Below are 21,204 nucleotides of genomic sequence, written 5' to 3' on the forward strand. Positions count from 1 at the left end.
ACTGAGTTGGATATTGAAAAGTTATATCACAGGTAGTTCCGTTACCCATTATTAGTTATCAGCTGATAACTTCTCAACATTTTTAAGTTCAATTTACTGAATTGCCTAGAAATTCTCAGTTTCATGCAGAAATTAATGTGTGACTTTATATAACACATATAATTTTAGTCTTTAATGTAGCAAACTGTTTATATTTTCAATATAAAGTAACTCACATTCTTAGTAGCTTTACTAAATTTCTGAATACTAAATATCTGCATGGCTCTAGCCAGTTCAATGCTTTTGAGTAGCTCACCTGTAATGAAAAAAAGGTGTGTTTTATTTATTCTAAGATTAATTAATGATACAGTTAAGTGCTTTTGGAGATGTTTTCTATGGAACCTTTTTATGACATTTGCATTCATTGAAATTCTGTCAGTTTATGTTCAATTAGTCATAATCCTACATCAGCGTTCATGTCAATGCTTTTCTAGAACTGCTTTTAACCAGCTACATTTAGAATAGTAAACATCAGGATCATTCACTCTTTCATTGCTCTTTGATGCATTTAATCATAGTCATCACCACAGGAGAGGGCAGAGTATCATGCTACTTGGAATCTGGTTTTGGGAAACTTAGGGAGTAAAGTAAGGGGTTTTGGCACTAGTGGCACTTCACATACCAAACCCAACTCATAGCAAAGTGAAAAGAGTAATTGAAATCTTAATTTATCACTGCACAGTCTTTATTTACACTTTTTTCATTCAAGAAAATCCCTGAAAAGATGTCTGCTGAGATTAGAGAGGGGATTTATTTACAATTAAAAAAAAATCATTGTTCATTTGAGTGGTGTGCATTGAGCAAGATGTGCTTTCATGTCTCATTTTTGGAATTTTAGCCTTGTTCTCGAGCCTAATGGCACTGCTGACGAGCTATAGGGCTTCATTGTCTACTGAGGCTGATACAGTCTGTGTACTCAAGGTGTGATAAAGTTCATGATGATGTGGTTAAGATGTTATTTTTCTGCACACTTCTAGAAAGAGAACTATCTCCAAAAACGAGAAAAAGAAAAATGGCAAGCAGATAAACCAAAAGAAGAGTTGTTTTCAGCTGAAGGTAATAAAATTTCTCTTGTCTACTTTGTGGGATTAAAATGACTTTTGTTTTTTTCTATTTTGCCCTTTTTTCCTGTTGGATTTTCTTTCCTCTAAGTCTCGGACATAAATGTGCAGGGAACAGTTTTAAAATTTTGTATGGGTTTTTTTCACTTTAAGAACATTGGTATTTTATAAGCAAAGTTAGTCGAGTTGGAAAAAAATTGCTGAAAGTTGTTTGAAAGATGTAATCAGAAATTACTGTTTTATCACTAAAGATTAGGTAATATGCCTTTTTTATTATATATTTAAATCATGCTCTGTTTAAACCCTGGAACACAGTTGAATATAAGTTTCTCTAGTTATGCAGAATGTGCTGTGTTTACACAGTGTGTTCATTATGCTTTATAGTATGTGTGTGTGTATACTGGCATGTCATATGCATGCATGTGTATGTGTATGTACCTATGTAAGTGTGTACATGTAAATAAAATTATCCAGACTGTCAGGCAAGACCAAATCAATCCCTCAGGATGTGATACTACTGTTCTGCTTCAGGAAGTTTTTAATTTGTTTATGCAAGACTACAACAAATAAAAAAGTGGATGCCACACAGCACGTACCAAGTGCTACAAGTGGGCATACTTACTGTGTGTTCTGTAGCACAGAAATTCTGCTGCAGAAGCACACAGTATGCACATGTGTTACCTTGTATCTGGTCATGTACATATGGTAGTTCAAGGCTAGAATAAATGTAGTACGAGTCAATGTGAGTTCTTATGTTTCAACAAAGGTGTGGCACCCAGATAGCACATTCTTCCCGGTCCTATAATATCATTTGCTTCTGCAGTTTGGAGAGGCCTGCAGCAATCATGAACAGCTCATTAATCAGCCATTGTCACAGATTATAAGATCAGTGTCTACCCCCTTTAAGTAAGTCTAGACTTAGATTTCATCTTCAGCTTTTATCTAGTAGATAATTCTTCCAAGGACACTCATTCAAATGAGAAGAAATATGAAGTATGTTAAAAGAATTTATTACAGAGGGTGTGAACATTCTGTGTCAAAGCTAACTCCTATTTGCAATACTTGAGTTCAAAATAGTACATTAACCCTCTAAAGGCATAGTCTGTACATGTATGTTTATAAACTCTTCAAAGTTCTGGCGAGTGAGTACAATCCTCTGATTATAATTTCTAAAGCGTATGCTAATAAAGCTTTTGTAACATTAAAGAGCTGAGAATATGGTGAAGTTTTCTTATTGCATAATATGACCACTTTCAGAAGAACATGGAAAGTTTGTTATTTTTGTGAGGAACTTACACATCAAATTGTTGCTTCTTTATTCTGGCAACTGCTAATTGATTTAACATTTTCCCTTAAGCATAAGGGACTTTGTGATATCATCTTTGGCTCAATTCTTTTCAGTATGTTAAAAATTCTGATGCCAGTTGTACAAGTTTTTTTAAAATGTGTCTCTTCCATGCAGCTTAGAAAGACAAAGTTAAGAAATATAATTGTGAGCATAGAGTTGTGAAGGTTGTGTTTTCATGACTTATAAATATTAATAATACATCTGTAGGCTTGTGTGAAAAGAGTTTGACTCTGCATCTTTCGTGTAATAAGTCTTTGCTGCTGGGACTGTTGTCTTCAAAGCTGAAGTATTTTTATAAATGCATGTGAGTATCCCCAGCTGGTGAACCCTCAGGTGAATGGTTCATGTTGTCCTTTAGTTGTCATCTTTTGGCCACTCTGTCCAAGCAGAGATGTAAGGAGAAGAGCCAGGGGGCATGCTTCTAAGAAGCAGTGGGTCTTGGAAGAGTGTATATGAAAGAGGTTTTGTAGGGTGGGTTCGGGCTGCATACTTAGGTCACAGTTAATTTCAATACAGTCATTTCTAGTATCTTCAAGAGCAGCGACACAAAGTAGATCTTTCTGTATTGGTTGGTTACAGCTCCTGAATTCTGTATCCAAAAGACTAGTAGAGATTGTAACCCCCAAACATGATTCATAGTGTCTGTATAACATATGAAAGGGGGCGGGAGCCACAAAAACAGCATAGCAAGAAGGATTCTTTCTAAGTTACTAGTTCATAAATAACACATGGACATGGGTTTTTTCCACTTTGGGTGGAATGAAATTCCTGTCTCCATTTTGGATTTTAGAAATCCTAGCTGATATCAGTCCTTTTTTGAAAAAATGAAGATAATATGCTATCGTGCTTCCATCTGCATAACTGCTCAGTAGTTGAAGGAGTCGTGAAACGCCAAAGGAACTCAGTTTCTGTTCTGTCCTTTCACTTAATTGACCTGAGCCAGAATTTCCTACAGTAGTGACCCGTTCACTGTATTCTTTGAAGTTACACAAGAAGAAATTTCTCTACTTTAATTATTTATTCTACAAGTTAATTTATTGGGATGTAGAGATAATGACATCCACCTAATAGTTTATAGAGGTAAGGTCTGCCTTGCAGTTCCCTCATGCAGCAAGTACCACACTGGTTTTATAATAGATGCTGTAGCAAGGATGGGAGACCTGCTTACTTTGCTGTTTTCCCCAGCATCTTCTTTGTACAGACTCCTGTCTGCTAAACATGAAGATCCTTTATGAGTCAGACTCAGGTGTGGAAGGTTTAATTCATTAATCCCAAAAGGCCTTGGATACAGCACTTTCTAAGTGCAGGTGCCTAATATCATCACTTCCTAATGCAAAATCTCAGCAGGAATTTTGAGAATCTGAATTTTGGACTAGGACACCTATGTGTCTGTATAGAGATGTCTTAGTTTTGTGATTGTGCTTTACTCTTTAGAATTCTTAGTTAAGCTTGAAAATACTTCCTCAGTGTAAGCAAGGGATATCAGAAATCACTTTTCAGACATTGGTACCGTATCATAGATCACATCATGGAACTGAGTTGCTGTTAACAGGTGATAATACTTACAGATACTGACTACCCCGGTCTGTACTAGCTCTCCAAAGTAGAAAAGACAGACATCAGTGGGAGAGAAGGAAACACTGGCAAGTGAAAGGAGAAGTGATGTTGGAACAACAGTGGCATAGCTACAGTTGGCTGTGCTAAAATAGCTGTATGAAGCTGGTTATTACAGCTCAGTAGCCAACAGACACAAAGTAGCTGTATACAGGACAGAGCTTTTGATCACATTCTCTGTGTGTGTATAGGATATAAAATATACGTCCATGTGTCTGCTCTTCTTCCAGCACATAGTTTTAAGGTTATTCATAGAAGCTTTTCAAGCATGGATTCAATTTTTAAAATAGTTCACTCAAACCACATCCCCACAGGTATGTGTGTTGAGAGTTACAAAAACATTTTGCCCTATACATGTTTTTATATTTCATATAATTACAGCATATTTATCTGAAGTATTTCGCAAGTATACTTTTGTGTAATACTGGTAGGAGATTAAGTAATAGCTGCTTACTAGCACTATTGCACAAGAACATCAAATGTAATAATGATGTTCTGAGATTTGAGGTACCGAGCATGCTTTTGGCTGCTTTGCTTCTGTGACCTTTATGCTCTTCTGGTTAGTACAGCAGCCCTGTAACGATGCACATGTTTTCCTTTACACAAATGCCAGTAACCACTTGAGCAGGGCACTTGATTCCAGTTTTGATGGGCGGTGCCTATAATGGACAACAGTAGTGTATCCAAGCCAAGTTGGCTATCTTTGTGCTTTACAGTGCCAAAAACTTCAAAGCTTCTTCCTTTTAGAACTCTAAAGCAATACAAGTTTGTGTTTCTTCATATCATCAAACTTAATTATTGGCAATAAGCAAATCCTGGCAGAAGCAGAACATCACATGGCTCCATTTCTACTTTAGAAAAGGTCAGCATATGGCATAAACACTTTGCTGTATTATGCAGCCTTGTACTCTGATCACATAACACATGCTTCAGAAAGCATTATGCAATGCTAGACTCACTGATTAATGACTGCTTGCACAAGAAGTTTTTCATTAGCCCGAATGCTAGCATCCTGGGAATGATTAACTTTGTGACATAACTCTCATCACATAAATATGGAAGATTCAAACATAGCCTCAAAATAATGTGTTTCAGAAAGAACTGAACACTTTGCTGCTTAGTACTGTGTACAGTATTTGATTAACAACTACTTTAAACCTTCAGAGTTGAATAGAAAAGCCTATTTGTGAGAACTGAAAACAAGATTTATTTCTAGGGTTTAAAGTTTTACCAAAGATGAATTTTTGCACACAGCAGCATCTCATTTGCTGTGTTTTTCCTCTGCTTGTGTAAGTTTGAATTTCCTGAGAAAAATCTGTGCCAACTATTTTCAGTTCAGCCAGTGAGTTAAACAGAACAAGTCGAATCTAGCCCTTATTTAGACCAGCAACTGCATGTATGTAAAATGACTCAGTCCAGTGTGTTCAGTAGTACAGTACATACAGTTGTGTGCTTAAATTAGCATAGTGATAGCTCATTAAATAACAATAATTGCTGATCTTCCTGCAGGCAGAGTAAGAAGGCAAAATGTGGTCCTGAATGAAATGTCTTGCAAACTTACAGCCTGAACATTGCTACACATTCATATTTAACATTTTCATATTCTAATGATTAATCATTCCGTGTTCAAATTATGCAGATTCCTATGTTAAAAAGTGTCACGACAGTACATCACTCATATTATCATCTTCAGGATGTACAGAAGAGGAAAAGACTATAAAAAGAAATGTTCCTTACCATATTCCCTCACATATAAAGATTCATCCCTGAAGTAATAGCTACAAGCTATCTAAAAAATTGGTTTTGAAGTAATTGCTACAAGTTATCCATGTTTCAAGAGCTTTATTGAGGAGAAAGTCAGTTTGCCTGCTTGGAAATTCAACATCAGTGTTCACAAGGAAATATCTATATTAAACTCCCACTTACTAATTTGCCTTTAAATGTCAGACTAAAAAAAAAAAAAGACATATGTTTTTTTATGATTCTCTCTCCTTTAAGTAATTCTGCTCATGAACTGCCACATTAAATAAAGCTACTTAAAGTCCTTGTAGTGGGGGAGATGGTTTAAGATGTCACCACATTAATGCATATGTGCCACGTCTTCAGAATTAATCGTCATTGAGAAAAAGTACAGAGGTAAACATTGACCTTCAGTATGTTCACTTTAGGTTTTGCCTTTTCCTGCATTCCAACTCCTGCAAGCAGTAGCAAAGGCTAAAGGAAATGGCCTCTGACTAAGCATTAGCTACCAGCATGCCCTCATTTTAGCTGAGGGCTCTTATTCTCGCTTAGCCTACGTGCAGAGCCAGCTACTCTTTCAGCTGTGATGACGAAATGCCATGCATTTCTTCCTGGAATAGTATGCAGATAAGAGGCCACTTGTTATGCTGAGGTTTCAGATGAACTCCACTAAGGGTTTCAAAACACTCTGTCACAACTATATCAGGTTTCTTTAGCAACCAATTCATTTCAGACACTTTTAAGATAAAAAGGGAAGAGATGTTAGTTTATTTTCCCTTGTGGTTTCACTGTTTAAACTTTTAAAGGATATGACTGGATAGTTTATACATGGCCTGAATTTATTAATTTTAAAGAAAAATAGATCAAAATGTCTCTTTTTCTCTCTTGAAATTGACATATTTGTAGTCCCCTATGTATACCTATAACTTCAGAGAAGAAACAAAAAGTCTCATGCCTCTGATATGCTACTAGAACAGTCCTGCTGTGCAGACTCAATTGCTGAGTGCCTTGAACTTATTCTGGGTCCAGGAAAAGCTGAGAGTTTTGAGAACCTTGCAGGACAAAAGGTTAATCTTTGATGCTGGAGTTGGGTTCAGATTCTAGGACATGTGTGCAGAGTACGAGCCTAGTTGGCCTAAGTGTTTCTTAGCAGTGGTGGGAAAACCTGTTTGTGAGATCTTGCAGCCTTGTCACTCATTTAGGTGATTCCATGCACTAACAAAAGCAACTTCAGTGGAATCAAACAAATCACAAAAGTGTCCCAACTGTAAAAGAAGGAGAAACCTATGAAGTGTTTGTTTCAAACCAGGTAATACCTTTAGAACCAACAATAACTGTATGCTATTGAAGAAAGGAATAAATTGTCTGGAATAAGGAAAGGATCCTATGCAGGTTAAATAGCTTTTTTGCTCCCCCATAGACTCTAATAAAACATTTAGAATCTGTGGTATGCCCCATTTCCTCTGTATTTGAATAGCACTTTAGATAGATGTAGTCAGTAGGAGGAAGAGTCTTATGATGATAAATTTTGAGTAAATCACAACCTAAATAAGTATTTAATATGAAAAAACCCTAACCCAACCCAAAATGGCATCTCTCCTTTATCACTTCCCCTGCAATTCTCAACATTTACTAGTATCTCATTAACTGGGAACTAAAGGCTCAATTCAATTTCCTTTTAAGACAACAAAATTTTCTTTTTCCATTTACATAATGGAATTTGGATCAGATCTTGCTTCTGTAATCTTATTCCTTTAATGCTTTCCAAATAAATGTGTAATTCCCAGTGAGATCACTAAGAAGCTTGGCTATTTGTAATCTGTTCTTTTTTTTCTGCAACTGTTCTTCAGTAAAGAGGGTCCCCTTTGAAAATGTCCAAAGAACACTAAAGTTTTCAAACCCGCTGCTTGCCTTAATTACTTTTTTCTTCTCTTTCTTGGAAAAGTTTCTTTCTTTAGTTAGTGACTACTAACTCAGAAAAAAATAAGAATTACTTTCCCTCACAAATAAAATATTTCTTAATTGTTTACTAGAAATAGGTGGTTCTTGCACATTACTTTGAAGAATTCCTGCCCTGCCAAAGCAGGATATACCAACAAAGCATATGTTTCTCCATGATTTTTCTGCTCTCTTTTTGTCAAAATGTTAGTCTAAATACGGTTGCTACAGTGGTCACTAACAGGCCTTTTAAATATTAGACAACTCATTTCACAAAAATTATAATCTACCAAGTATAAATATGAATAATGGACGTCTCCTTTTTTGAACTGTTTCTGTTGTGAACTTTTAAATAATTACAGTAAGACAAACCTGTTAAAAAATGATACTTGTTAAATACTACTACTTCCAAAATGTCTTCATTTTGTAAACTTGTTTATTACTCATCCTATGTGTCATTTAAAGTATCTTGCAGTGTCTTATCTCATTTTCTATTTTAGAAGATTTAGTCTTATTCTCTGAAAAAGACATTGTTTTTTTAATGGAATATCATGGGGGGAAAAAAAACAAATCAAACCGCATTTCTTGAAAATTATACTAAAAAGATGAATGCTCTTCTGTGGTTCAAAACATTGAAATGTTTTAAACTGAAATTACTGCAACTGAACATCTGTCATCTTTACTGAAATTACTGAACTAGGGAACACTATCCCACCAGCATACATACTAGTGAAACTGGTTTTCTCCTCCTCTTTAGCCTTTGCCACCTTCTGACCATTCTTTCATACACTCTCTGCTCCCACTTCCCCAGTATTCCTTGCTGAGGAGAGGGGATATGTGCCATCTAACCTTGGGTATGTGCTGTTTGTGTCTGGAGCCCTCACAGAAAGTGTGATGACCAAGTTGCGGGAGTTTTAATTCAGAAAGGAAGTGGAACAGGGACTTTAGCATGAGCTGTTTTCTTTTCATCAAACCACTTTTCATGGAAAACTAATGGAACCTCCTTTTCCACCTTTTTCAAGCTCAGTTTACATTTTGTAAAGTTCAAAAGATACAAGGGTCGGGACTGACAGATAGGAATGGTACCATGTTATTTTCTAAGGCTATTGCTGCATAGGTAGAGCATAGGAGATAGGGGCCACGTTTTATCTTGTTGAGCATTAAGTCATCCAAGCTGTCAGAGGCACAAATGCTGAGGATGGGGAAACTGCTGACAGGCTTCAGCCAGCGAACAAGTGTCCAGGTCCTGAGCCATCTTGAACTGACATAGTGATTCATTGTAAGCAGGATCCAAACTAGCCGGATGCAAACAAGTTCGGATTTCTTTACATGCATTTGCAAATAAGGCTAACATGCTAATTGCAGAATAGCTCTAATGGGCAATACAAAAAAAAAAAAAAAAGTCCCTACAAATTAGAATCTTTTCCACCTTAACTAAATCAAAATTAAAGAAAGAAATGGGGAGAGTCTTTACTGTGCTGTAAATATCAGCAGCTTTATTCTAAGTCATAAAAGCCATAGCAATAGCACTTGCTAGTCACTTATTCATGACTAGAATGTAAACAGTTTATGTTTGGTGATAACTGATAAATAGGTATATTGAACACTTACAGGGGTGTTGTGACCCTGCAGTATTGTTTGATGAAATAAATTATGTTTACAAGTAACATGTGACTTTCAATCCTGCTGTGAAAGATCTGAGAGTTTGGAGTAGGCTTTTTATGCCTATTATCTATTCTTCAGAGAATTATTTAATTCCTAGAAGCAGATGGTGATTTTTAAGCCCACTGCTATTTTGGTGTACTTTAAAAAAAGAAAGAAGGCCCTAAAAATAGACCTAGGTTACCATATCCAGCAAAAAAAAAAAATAAGTTGTCAGCTCTTTGCTGTGCTGAAAACAAATCTGTCAGCAATTTCTTTGGGTTAAAGTATCTGAGCACTGTGGGGGGAGCAATTTTTGTAGTTTCCTGGTGAGTTTTGGTTTGGTTGGTTGGTGGTTTTTTGAAAAGAAATCATTTAAAGTGGTTTTGTAACAGAGTACATTTAATGCTTTACATATCAAAAAATTACCATCTGTTGTTATAAAAGACACTCTACCAAATTGATGAAACCTATACTCTGGTTCATTTTGTGGATCAACTGCATGAATTAGACTTTAAAGTCTGAATCAGTCTGAAATCAACATCTTCAGCTCTGCTGGAACATTAAAAATCAGCCCATTTTCTGTAATTACGAAAATGAAAATGAAAATGACAGTTATTCATGCAGAAAAAAAAGAAACCACTGGTAATGCATTTGAGTCAAATAGAGCTCTTATGTTTACTTTATCATTTAATACGTTTCTTGTATTAAAAGTGTGGTTTGACAAAGTTACTGAATGGGAAATGAATAAGACTTTTGGATTCCCTGTGCAGGTGATTGACATAACAAGGGACTGAGAGTACAGTATTTTCAGAAGTATTTTCAGTATTAAATGATTTTGGCATAACTCTTGGCATAAGGATAAAATATAAGGGTACAGGTAAAAGAATGTGGTATCTGTTTTCTCTATGTCACATGAATGTATTCTAAAAGGATGGATGCAGAAAACCAAAACCAGCTCTCTAAGGTAGGTATTTCATTTTAGTGGTCTCAGTGCAAAATATTTTGGCTGGCAGCATTTGTTTCTGAGGTACAGCTCCTTAGAGCCAAATCCTGTGAAGTATTAAGAATTCTTATTATCTTTTGGAGATTGGCAATATCAAGAATTCCCCAGATCAATACTTTATCTTACTAATTCAGTGCTGCGAATGCTCACTGTCTATCTGGAGGTGCTCGGATCGATGTAATTGTGCATCATCCCTGCTGACAGTATCAACTCCTTTCCATTGACTCCTGAGGAGGCCCCATAGTTTGGTCCTCATTCACACATAAGTTACATGCTTACAGCAAGCAGTGTGGCACTTCTTGTCAGAGTTCAGCATATGCTCCGTAGCAGACCATTCTTCAAGGCCCCTGAACTTCAGCCGCAGTGTTTCATTTGGAAAAGCTTTCTCTGTAGATATATTATCAGTAATGCTGGCAGCCATGGCACTGCAATGTGGAATCCATTGGGCTGGAAACCAAATTGACTGAAGTACTCCTGAACAGAAGTTCTAGAGCATGCAGGCTGTCATGGACAGGTGGGAGAAGAGTCTCTGATACACTCAGAGCACTCTGTTGTAGTGCACTGAGGAGTACACTCCTGTGTAGGTGCTGTGCTGAAGACCCTGAACTCTGTCCTGACCTATGGCTTCAGCTTTCAGATCCATCTCACACTGCCCAACACTGAGTGTACAGTGCAGTATGAGATCCTGCCCAGAGGAGCCTGATGCTGCTTGCTGCAAGGACAGGTAGATTGTACATGCATGACATCAGCAAAGTGTGCTAGGGTGATGGAAGTGCTGTAGATTACAGACCATTTCAAGGAATGGTCATATCTGGTATGGTGTATATATATATATAAATACTCAGGTGTCAGTTTGTTGCTCTGTGTTTCAGATTTATAACTGTGCAGTAATTGGTGCCACACACATCTGTGTGTTTGCATGTGTTGTATAATCACACTATGGCCTGACCTGGATCTGGCCCTACGCAGAACCCTAGGACTAAGTGGGACAGATTGTGAGTTAGGGGGGAAAACAGAAACCACACGGAAACAGTCTAATTTCTTTTTAGAGCTGTGAACGAGTAAAATTTTGTTCTAAGAAAGCCTTTCTTTACCTTTTAATCTTGCACAGGCTTGACACTTTTTGACCACAATTATCATTGTCTCAGTATTATTTACTAAGGTTGATCCTAAACCTTCTTATCATCTTCCTTAGCCTCCAAACACTGATATTTCTGTTGCCTTTCCCTGCAGTAACAAATTAATTCCTTTCTCACACCAACTCTTTGGTGAATATTAAAAACCTACCTTTCCAACACAGATTTGCTATCCCACAATCCTGAGATGAGAGAATCCATGGGATGATGGAAAGTGTGAAAAAATGCCTGCTGCCACGACAGGCATGTGATTAACTGTGATGCATGTGCTGAGGCAACAAGCAGACTGGTGCTTAAGGGTTAACTTCCCTAGGCACGACCACATGGTCTGTGATGATTTTGAGATAAACTTTTGGTTAGGCAGTCAGACACTGTCTTTGCTGAAATTAAAGAGGAAGTGTGAAACTGCTTTTCATGCGAATATTGTCATTCAGATCACCTTAACCCAATGATCTTAGAAGGAAGGAAGTGACTAAACAAACAAACTGTTTTGTTCTTGGCAGTATGATTTTCTTTGCAAACATGAACATTTGGCAAGTTTCTACATTTTCTCTTCAAGCTGATTTGAAAGCTGACGAAAGTTGAGGATATTGAGTTGCCCTGGCCTAGCTGAAGTCAACAAGATTTACATGTCTTAGCAGTAGAGAAGGCAAGAAAGAGATCTACCTCCCCCAAAAAAAGGCACAAATACTGGGTTTTAAGATTTACAAAGGGGACTTCATTTGAAGAGAAGAGTAAATGAGCAGAAATTAAACTACACAGACCTTATTGTACCAATTTTTTTTTTTTTGGTAAAAGGATGTAGACTGATGATAGGTATGTTGTTTTGTGTGTTTATCTGTGTATCTATATAAGCACAAGGATATGTAAGTGCTTTTCAACAGCTCCAAGTCTCCACTATCTGTCAGTATCTCCAGGTGCACGTAAGTCAACTGAATCCTACAGCCTTAATTGCATAACATAGACATATTACAAAATATTACCACACCAAGATCATTTACATTATTTCATAACAAAAAGAAATACTATTACAGAACATTTTTACCCTTAAGGGAAAACTACTAATTATTTAAAACAATGTCTGTATATGTGCTTGTATTTGTTGTGTGGGGCTATATGAACCTCATTATGGAAAAACAGGGGTGGATTAAAGCAGGATCCATGGGATACAGCCCCAAGGTCAGAGGAGTTTCAACAGACAAGAATCTCAGAAGTCATGCAGGAAGTACCAGCACGGTTGATTATAATGAGCTTACTGGGCTGATGTTGACCACTTAAGTCAAGGGGAAAGCAGCTCTTTTGGAGGGAAAGCAGCTGTGTGGAAGATTATCATAGGCATAGTCAGAGGACTTTGGTGAAGAGCACATATTTGGGTCTCCAAGTGGAATCCAGACATTGGTGTTAAACATGCATTCTCTAGACTGCAAGTGGATTACTGGCTTCTGATACAAATTAATTCAGTTACCTGTCCCCTCTGTTCAAATCCACATTTGTTTCTTGCTGAATGACAATAGTACAATTACTTGGCTACTATGCCTTTCCTTGTTGGTGATTTTTTCAGTGTATAGAATTTCGGTGGGGTTTTTTTTCATGACTGGTGAGAAGAAGACCTGTGTTCTTGTTCCTGCTCATATGATTGCTTCCATACTTCATTTAGTGACCAAAATGGAGAACTCATCACCTTCAGGCGGGTGTCCTATACATCTAGGCTCATTTTTTTCCACATGTGTTCATCATATCCCATACCCACACCAGTGATTTGCTGGTCACTAGTGCAACTTCAGTGGTTTTGAAAATTCGGCCCTCTAGGCTGAGGCACCATTCAAGAGGCTTTCCTGTGAAATGAAGACCTATAGCACTTCAGGAAAAGAGGCAGTGACTTATGATTATACGATATCCAGGGTAAAAAGCATTTCACTTGCAGCTGTGCTGAAAAAGAAAGTGAAGAACGTAGTGAGTATTATTTTTTTGTACCAGCTTGACACAATGAGTGGAGTAGATGTACACTGATGTGTGTCGGACTCAACCTCTTCAAGGGTTAATAGGAGGAACACCTGGCTTCTATGTTTTAAGATAAGGACTTGGGCATGAATGAGGTGTCTAATCAGCTTGATTGAGACAGTTTTAAGTTATTCTGGAATGCAGAATCCAACACAATCCTGTAAGGCTTCAGGTGTTTTCGTGGACAAGACTAGGGCTGAGCATTTTGGGGTTTTTAGTTCTGAGGATTGTAACATGGATACATAGTTATTTTATTGACTCAGAGAGTCAGAATTTGCTTGAACAAATGGGATTTGCAAAATACTGGGTTTTATACAAACTTAGGCCTAATTCTTTTATAGAATAGGGCTTATTTTTCAATTTCCTGGTTCCCCAGAGAAGCAGTCATAGCATCAAGGCCATCTGAGTTCAGAAAGTTTTTGGACAATGCTTTCAGGCACATGGTGTGATTTATTCTTGGGTTGTCGTACACAGGGCTAGGAGTTGGACTAGATGATCCTGATGGGTCCCTTCCAACTCAGCATATTTTGTGATTCTGTGATCCTAATGGGATGAAATATAATACAAAATACTATCTGCAAAGGGCAAGGAACTCTGCAAGAAGATGACAGTGATGGCTGGTATACCAGTGGGAGATGTAGCACATTGTGGCAATGGACCCTCAAGATTTTTAAGTTGAAACATGCATCTGGTCTGAACAATATATTTTTAAGTGCCTTTAGGGCTTTTTATTCTTCTCTCCAGAATTCTACATTAATACAGTGAAACTAAAAAATAAACCCCAAAAAACCAAACCAAGAAACAAGTGATACTTGGGATATTCTGTCCCTGTCTCCTTGAGACCCTTTATCCTGTGCCATTTTTGGGACATTCTATCCCTTTCATGGAACACCAGCACAAGGGAGTGTTCTCAGAGGGCAAACCAGGCTCTGGATAACTGCCAAGAGGACACTGTCTGCAATCACCTTTTCCTTAAGGTGATTTCCTTAAGGTGATTTCCTTAAGGTGCCTTCACCTTAAGGCAGTGGGTTCCACTGCCTTAAATTCTCACCTGCTGAGCTGGAACGGGGGAGTTAGCTTGGTGGAATGGAAACTTTACTGTTAGTCAGAGGAATTCCCCTCACAGGTCAGGAAGTCCCTTCTTGGTCAAGTGTCATAAGGCAACCTGGGAGCAAATGTGTGCTCTGCTGCCATCTTTCTCCTCCAGCTGAATTATCTGTTGAGAGAGGGGTCTTTATGATTTGTAGATTTGGCCTAGAGCTTAAGGAGTGACACTAGCAGTCAGGACACAAATGATGTTTCTGTGCTTGCTGTTCCATTGCATATGCAAAAAAAGAGTAATACTTCACCCCAGGATGTCAGGACTTAATTCCTCTATGCCATCTTAAGGCTTTCTAATTCAAAGAAAGATAGTACGTACTGCTTTAGCAGGGCTGTGCTGGGAAATAATTTGTGCTTGTCCTCATTTACCTGTTTCCACATAACACAGGCTTCTTGTGAAACACATCAGAAGATGTTATTATAGAAGTGCACAACTAAAAGTTCTGCATGATTTTGTGGCAGCTAGCACCATCCAAATATTTCCCACACCTCTGATCTGTATCTTAAAACAACTGCTGCCTTGTGGGTCTCCATGTACCCTTCTCCCAAAGCTCCTTCCAGGTGCCCCCACATCTCAGCCAGCTGCAAGACAGTATTTCACTGGCTGTCCATTCAGAAGTCAGAGGGCTTCCATCTGTCTGACCATGCGAGACATATTTTCACTTGGTAGAGGTGGATCAAACTTGTAACTTGGTGTACCATGTCTGACCTGTTTGTTGTTCAGGCCTGGTCTGTCACATCTTTCTTTCTTTACTTACCCTAAACACAAGCATACCTCTGCAGACAGGAGAGAAGAAAAAACTCCCAGATTGGTCAAGTTACCCAGAGCTACTAACAGAGAAGTCTTTATAAAGAACTTGCAATTGCAATTGCAGCTGGTAGTCAACTGGACTTAATTTGCGAGTGATTGAAGGGAGCTAGAGATGCAGCAGCTGAGAGGGGGTCTTGCTTACACAGCACATATGATGTGCCAGCACATACCCACTTCATTACCATTCCTCTGAGGAGGCTTACCTTACAGTATTCTTTGAACTGACTTGTAGGGCTGCACTTGTCAACTGTTTGAATAATCAAATAGATGACACCTTTTCATATAATTGTTTATATTATCAGAATTTTCATCCCTGAAAATGAGACTATAATAGGTGTGTATATTAAAAGATGTCACATAATATACCGTCTGTCTGTGGGCAATGCATATATGTTTCTGTCTATTTCATAGTTGTAAAGTCGGAATTCACACAAACTGTTGCTGTTCTTTTGTTATCCAAGTCCTTTTATATTGGAATTACGATGAACTCACAGATAAAGTTTACTCATCAGGTTATAAAAAGGGTGAAAATAGTTCTTGTGCTAGTTTGTAGTGGTAAGTTACTAGGCATCTGTAACTGGCTTAAGGTAGCACAGCAAAAAATAGACTCAACTATGCTTATATGCTAAGCAAATACTGTTTCACAAAAAAAATTTATTAAACTATAGGTGGGTTCTCTGTTGTCATTGTTCCTCAGTTGCAGCCTCTCTACACCACTCAGCAATGCCACAAGCAGCTCTAGGCTGTGTGGCATTGCTTAAGCTGCTAGCAATATTCTGAAGAGTATCCTGTGCAGTGCACTTGGGTACTTGGATACATGGGTCTCATTTATATCTCTTCCTCTTAGATAAAGGGTCTGTTTAAACAGTATAAATGTTGTGTGGTACATAGTGTTTGATAGTTTTAGCAGATATCAGTGGCTTTAATATCTCGAATGGCTTAATTAACATTAAAAATTAAGTATACCTTAATTTTAGCACTAAAATTTTCAAAAGAATGGGCACAAGCATTCTTCAGATGAGCATTAACTGAGTGTGCACTGAGGTGATGATTACAAAAGGGAGTGATATGTAATTCTGTGAAATACATGTGCAAAACCTACTATACTTCTATATGTTTAGAATATGTAATAATGTAGTCACATATATATCTGTGTGCTTATCATACCCTCATGTGTGGAGCATACTGTATTTTTTTTTAATGAAAGAAAACAGCCTCTGTATCAGACTTTTCAACTATCTGATTAGGACCAGGAAGTGAATTTGGACATCATGTGTGACATGTCTAGTGTAATTGCCGAGCCCAACAACTTCCATCAACACCAAGACTGGCAATACCAGAGTCATTCTAGCTTTGAAGAGCAGCTCTGCCAGTGTGGCACAGCCCTGCCTCTGGGACTGGAAAAAAGTTTAATTCCCATCATTATACTTTTGGGCTTGTCTGCTTGAGAAGGGTGCCCAGCAGTGATGCTTTTTGGTCAGGAACTGATTTACCTAATTTGGCTGGATTGGAACAGCAGAGACCTTGTGTGTGTGACTTAGTAAGTTCCAGCTATCGGGCTTCACTCAGACTGACATTTCTCAGGGCTAGGGTGTCTGCCTTCTGACTTGGGCCAGCCATCTAGCATTTGTAATTGTGATGTCAGCTCCTTTTTACTCAAATTACAGCCTCAGCAAAACCCCAGTGCATAATCTGGAAGCTGGACTGTCATTTTCAGAGAAAGCATCCTTTTGTCCACGGTAAATATGGAATACAAAATTTCTGAGCTGTTGTCAGTTTCCTTTTTCAGTCATCATTGCTTCTTTGCACTCATGTAGTCTCACAATGAATAAAATGATACTCCTGTTCTTTATACTCCTGCTCAGAAGGAAGGAAGATCAGGATGATGGGAAGAACTGGTAAAGAACACAGAGAAAAATCCCTACCTTTGGCTTGAATCAGTGGCATAACTGTCTGGTTTGAATTTGTAGATTTTTGCCTGGCCCTAAAAATAGAACCTGGGTGTAGTGGTGGTGGTACTTTCTGAAAGTAAAGTCTGTACTTCCTAAAAATAAAGTTAATTTATCAGTGTAAGCACTATGGAGTACCAGCATGTAATCTTCTCTGTCTCCACTGGAATTCTGAACTCCTTGTCATTGGTCAGGATGAAGTTGTGAAATCCAAGTGTATATATTTAGCAGATTTCAGTAAAATAGATTCTTATAAAACTGAATTTTGCCCTGTCTCACAGGGCATTTTGTCTTTGTCCTCTAATGTTTGAAAGACAGAATGAAGGAAATAAACTGATTTGGTTATTTGTGACACTATTGAAAGACAAAAGTTGAGTGGAAATCAAATTATACTGAAATAGTATTACTTGTACATGCACAATATGTTGGCTTGTGTTAGTTATTCAAAATGTTTCCTTCTCTGAAAAGCCTAACACTGAAAATTTGTGTTATGCAAAAACTTATGTATGATTTGACTTTATGTGACTTGACAGACTGTGGAAATAAAATAACCACCCACTTGGTAGGACGAGAACTTTCTTCTGCTTTGTTTAATTCCCCAGAATTAAAAAGCATCTTAAGATCTGAAAGTTAATTTATACGACTTCTGACAGGACAGAATGGGTAGAGTTAAGATTAGAGGATAGGTCTTAGATTTGTGTCACCTTATTTCTTTCAGCTCCTCCTTGTGTCTTTCTCAACCATAGTATTGTTCATATCAGTCAAGCTGGATTTATCTGTGATGATGCACTTAAGTTCCATTAATAGAAGGACTTACTTTTTGTTTGTTTTAGCTGAAAAGATTATATAATTTCTGGACCTGATCTACGTGGCACATTGTATCATAAATGACCGACGCAAAACTCTGTGTTGCAGTGCTAGAAGTTTCTGATACCTGTGACAACTTGCTTAAAACATGTTAAAGCAGTCAGCAGTACAAACTGGCCTTCATCTGGTTCTCCAGAATGGAATATTTTGCAGTGGTTTTATTACTGAAATACGGTTCATCAGGGTTTTACTGATAGATCTTTAGCAAGACACTGACTTGGTGTTGCTGCTGCCTAGCATGGTGTACTGGCCCTGGATCAACCTCACCTTGCAGTGACCCAAAGTGTCTTGAAGTGGAAGGCAGAGTCATGCAGCAGCTGACACTGTGTGATACCTGGGACTCTTTTCTATAACTAAACCTAGGCTAGTTTTCAGTTTTGAAGGACATTTTGCTCTAGCACCAGAAGCATCTTGGAAACAGTGGAGTCCATGTAGGTGTTCTTTGCATTCCTAGTGTTAAGTGAGATTAATTTGAAGGCAGGGGAACTGCTGATTCTGCCTTAGGCTGTCTTACCAGACCAGACAGAACTGGTTCCTGAGTGCTGTCTGTCTTTGTGGCTGAGGCAGTAGTGCAGGCAGATTTTTGGGTTACCAATGTGCTGGAAACCTGTACTTCAAAGCTGATGTACTGGCAACAGTTTAAAACTGAAGTCTGGTCATCCATGAGCTCTCTGAAAATCAGGGTTGCTTTGATTGCTTTTGTGACAGAGAGCAAGATTTTTTTTTTTTATTGCCAACTCTGCAGTTCAAAAAAAAAATCAATATTTTCTTCAAATAGAAACTCTTAATTTACCACAACACAGAAAATGGTATTTTTCTAAAGATATCTTACAAAACCAATCAGCTGTGGCTTGTGGCCTTGAAGTCTAGGCTTTTATTTCCTCTAAATATACTCTGTTCTGTTTTCTATGTGTCTGTCATGTTGAATAAGTAACAGGCAGTGGGCACAGAACCAGGACTTGTGTCCCATGTATCATGTAAAATAAACCAGGCAGCTCTTTCAATTGTGAGGCTAGGATGCCATCAGGGGCTTTTTCTGCAGTCACAGGGCTGGAACGGAGATGCTGGAATCCTGAGACAGAGATGCAACAAGATGTGGTAAGTGTTTTCTTCCTACATATAATATGTACTATTCTAGTGCCTGCTTAGTATTCTCTGTAAAGCAGCCTCACCTTTAAAAATTCTTGTTGCCCAGCCTCAGGTTCCTCCTGAGCCATCCTGCCATCTCCCTTCTCTGTTCCCTTCTCTGCTGTCCTTTACCACTGTAGCATTCTCTCCCATCACGTCCAGGGTGCTCCTGGTCTGCCTGTCCTGGCACTACAGCTCTTCTCAGCATTGGCACCGACACTGGTACGCTCAGGTCTGCCACCTGCCCATTCTCTGAGCAGCGCCACAGACTTGGCATTGACTGCTCCCTCAGCAAGTTTGCCAGTTTGACACCAAGCTGTGTGATGCAGTCACATGGAAGGGAAGGGATGTCATCCACAGGGACCTGGACAAGGGACCTGGACATGCTTCAGAACTGGACCTGCCTGAACTAAATGAAGTTTAACAAAGCAAAGTGCAAGGTCCTATGCCTGGGTTGTGGCAGTCCTAGACACATCTACAGGTTGAACAAAGTGATTGAGAGCAGCCTGGAGGAGAAGGACTTGGGGGTGTTGATTGATGAAGCCAACTAGATCCTGGACTGTGTCAAAAGAGGTGTGACCAGCATGTCAAGGGAGGTGATTCTTCTCCTCTATTCTGCTCCAGAGAGACCCCACCTGTGCAGTTCTGGTACCACGAAGACAAGAAGGACGTGGAACTGCTGGAGCAAGTCTAGGGGAGGCCACAAAGTTGATAATGGCACCTTCTCTGTGAAGACAGGCTGAGGACGCTGGGGCTGTTCACCCTGGAGAAGAGAAGGTTCCATGGAGACCTCACAGCAACATTCCAGTATCTGAAGGGGGCCTACTGAAGAAAGCCAGAGGGATCCTTCTTCAGGAACTGTAGTGACAGGACAAGGGGGAGTGGCTTCTGACTGAAAGAGAGTGGGTTTAGATTAGATGTTAGGAAGAAATTCTTTACTGTGAGAGTGGTTGTCCAGAGAAGTGGTTGTCCAGTGGTTCTCTTCACTTCCAGAGAAGCCCCATCCCTGGAAGTGTTCACAGCTAGGTTGGACAAGACTCTGAGCAAGCTGGTCTAATAAGAGGTAACCCTGCTCATATCAGAGAGGATGGAACAAGATGTTCTTTAAGGTCCCTTCCAACCCAAGCCCTTCTGTGATTCTATGACATTCAGGTGCTCATAGGAGCCAATGGCTAATCAATGGCATGCTCCACCTGTGTGCTATGTATCTGTGTACTGTGTCTGGGAGACAGAGAGAACAGGATCCTGTGAGCGAGTTAGCTGTTTCGTACAATTTTCTAGCCTGACATCTTCTCATCAGAAATAGATTTGAATAATTCACCAAAGTAATGCTACTACTGCAATTTAAAAGGATTATTTGTAAAAGCTCTCTTATTATTTTGGATCACACTTATGAGAATACATGAGAAGGTTCATTTCATGCTACACCTTCCTTAATCCAGGGCTTATTTTATCTAAATGTTGTGGACTATCTGTTCAAAAGCATGATTTGGCAGCTTTCAAAGTTGGTGTGCCAAACCTTTCCAAATCTGCAATTGAACAGCTATTGCTTTATGGGCTGATTAGGGATATCTTGCTCATGGGACAGATAATGGTTATTGAATCCCTGAACAGTGACCCATGTACTCATGTCCCACCTCTGCCATTCATGTTGTCATCTGCTGGTTCTGGCAGATAAGAAAATAACCTGCTCTTTTGCAAGGAAAATGCATTTTGTGCATGTTTAAAGAAATCAAGTCTTGTGGGGTCATCTGCCAACAACAGATTGCATGTAATATTTTAGAGGAATTCCTGCAAGATTTTTTAAAAAATTAAATTCTTTCT

At 38.6% G+C, this 21,204-nt stretch overlaps 1 long non-coding RNA gene across 3 annotated transcripts in view; it reads left to right on the forward strand.

Moving 5' to 3' along the window:
• The first annotated feature begins 805 nt into the window (after positions 1-805).
• The window catches only part of LOC137464373 (uncharacterized), a 40,372-nt gene continuing 19,973 nt past the window's right edge, over positions 806-21,204 (forward strand). For all 3 annotated transcript variants that reach the window (XR_010994208.1, XR_010994209.1, XR_010994210.1), the window contains exon 1: positions 806-1,095. This is a non-coding gene — a long non-coding RNA (uncharacterized lncRNA). The remainder of the gene's footprint in view (positions 1,096-21,204) is intronic.

The sequence above is a fragment of the Anomalospiza imberbis genome, chromosome Z (genome assembly GCF_031753505.1).
Source record: "Anomalospiza imberbis isolate Cuckoo-Finch-1a 21T00152 chromosome Z, ASM3175350v1, whole genome shotgun sequence".
Taxonomy (NCBI): Eukaryota; Metazoa; Chordata; class Aves; order Passeriformes; family Viduidae; genus Anomalospiza; species Anomalospiza imberbis.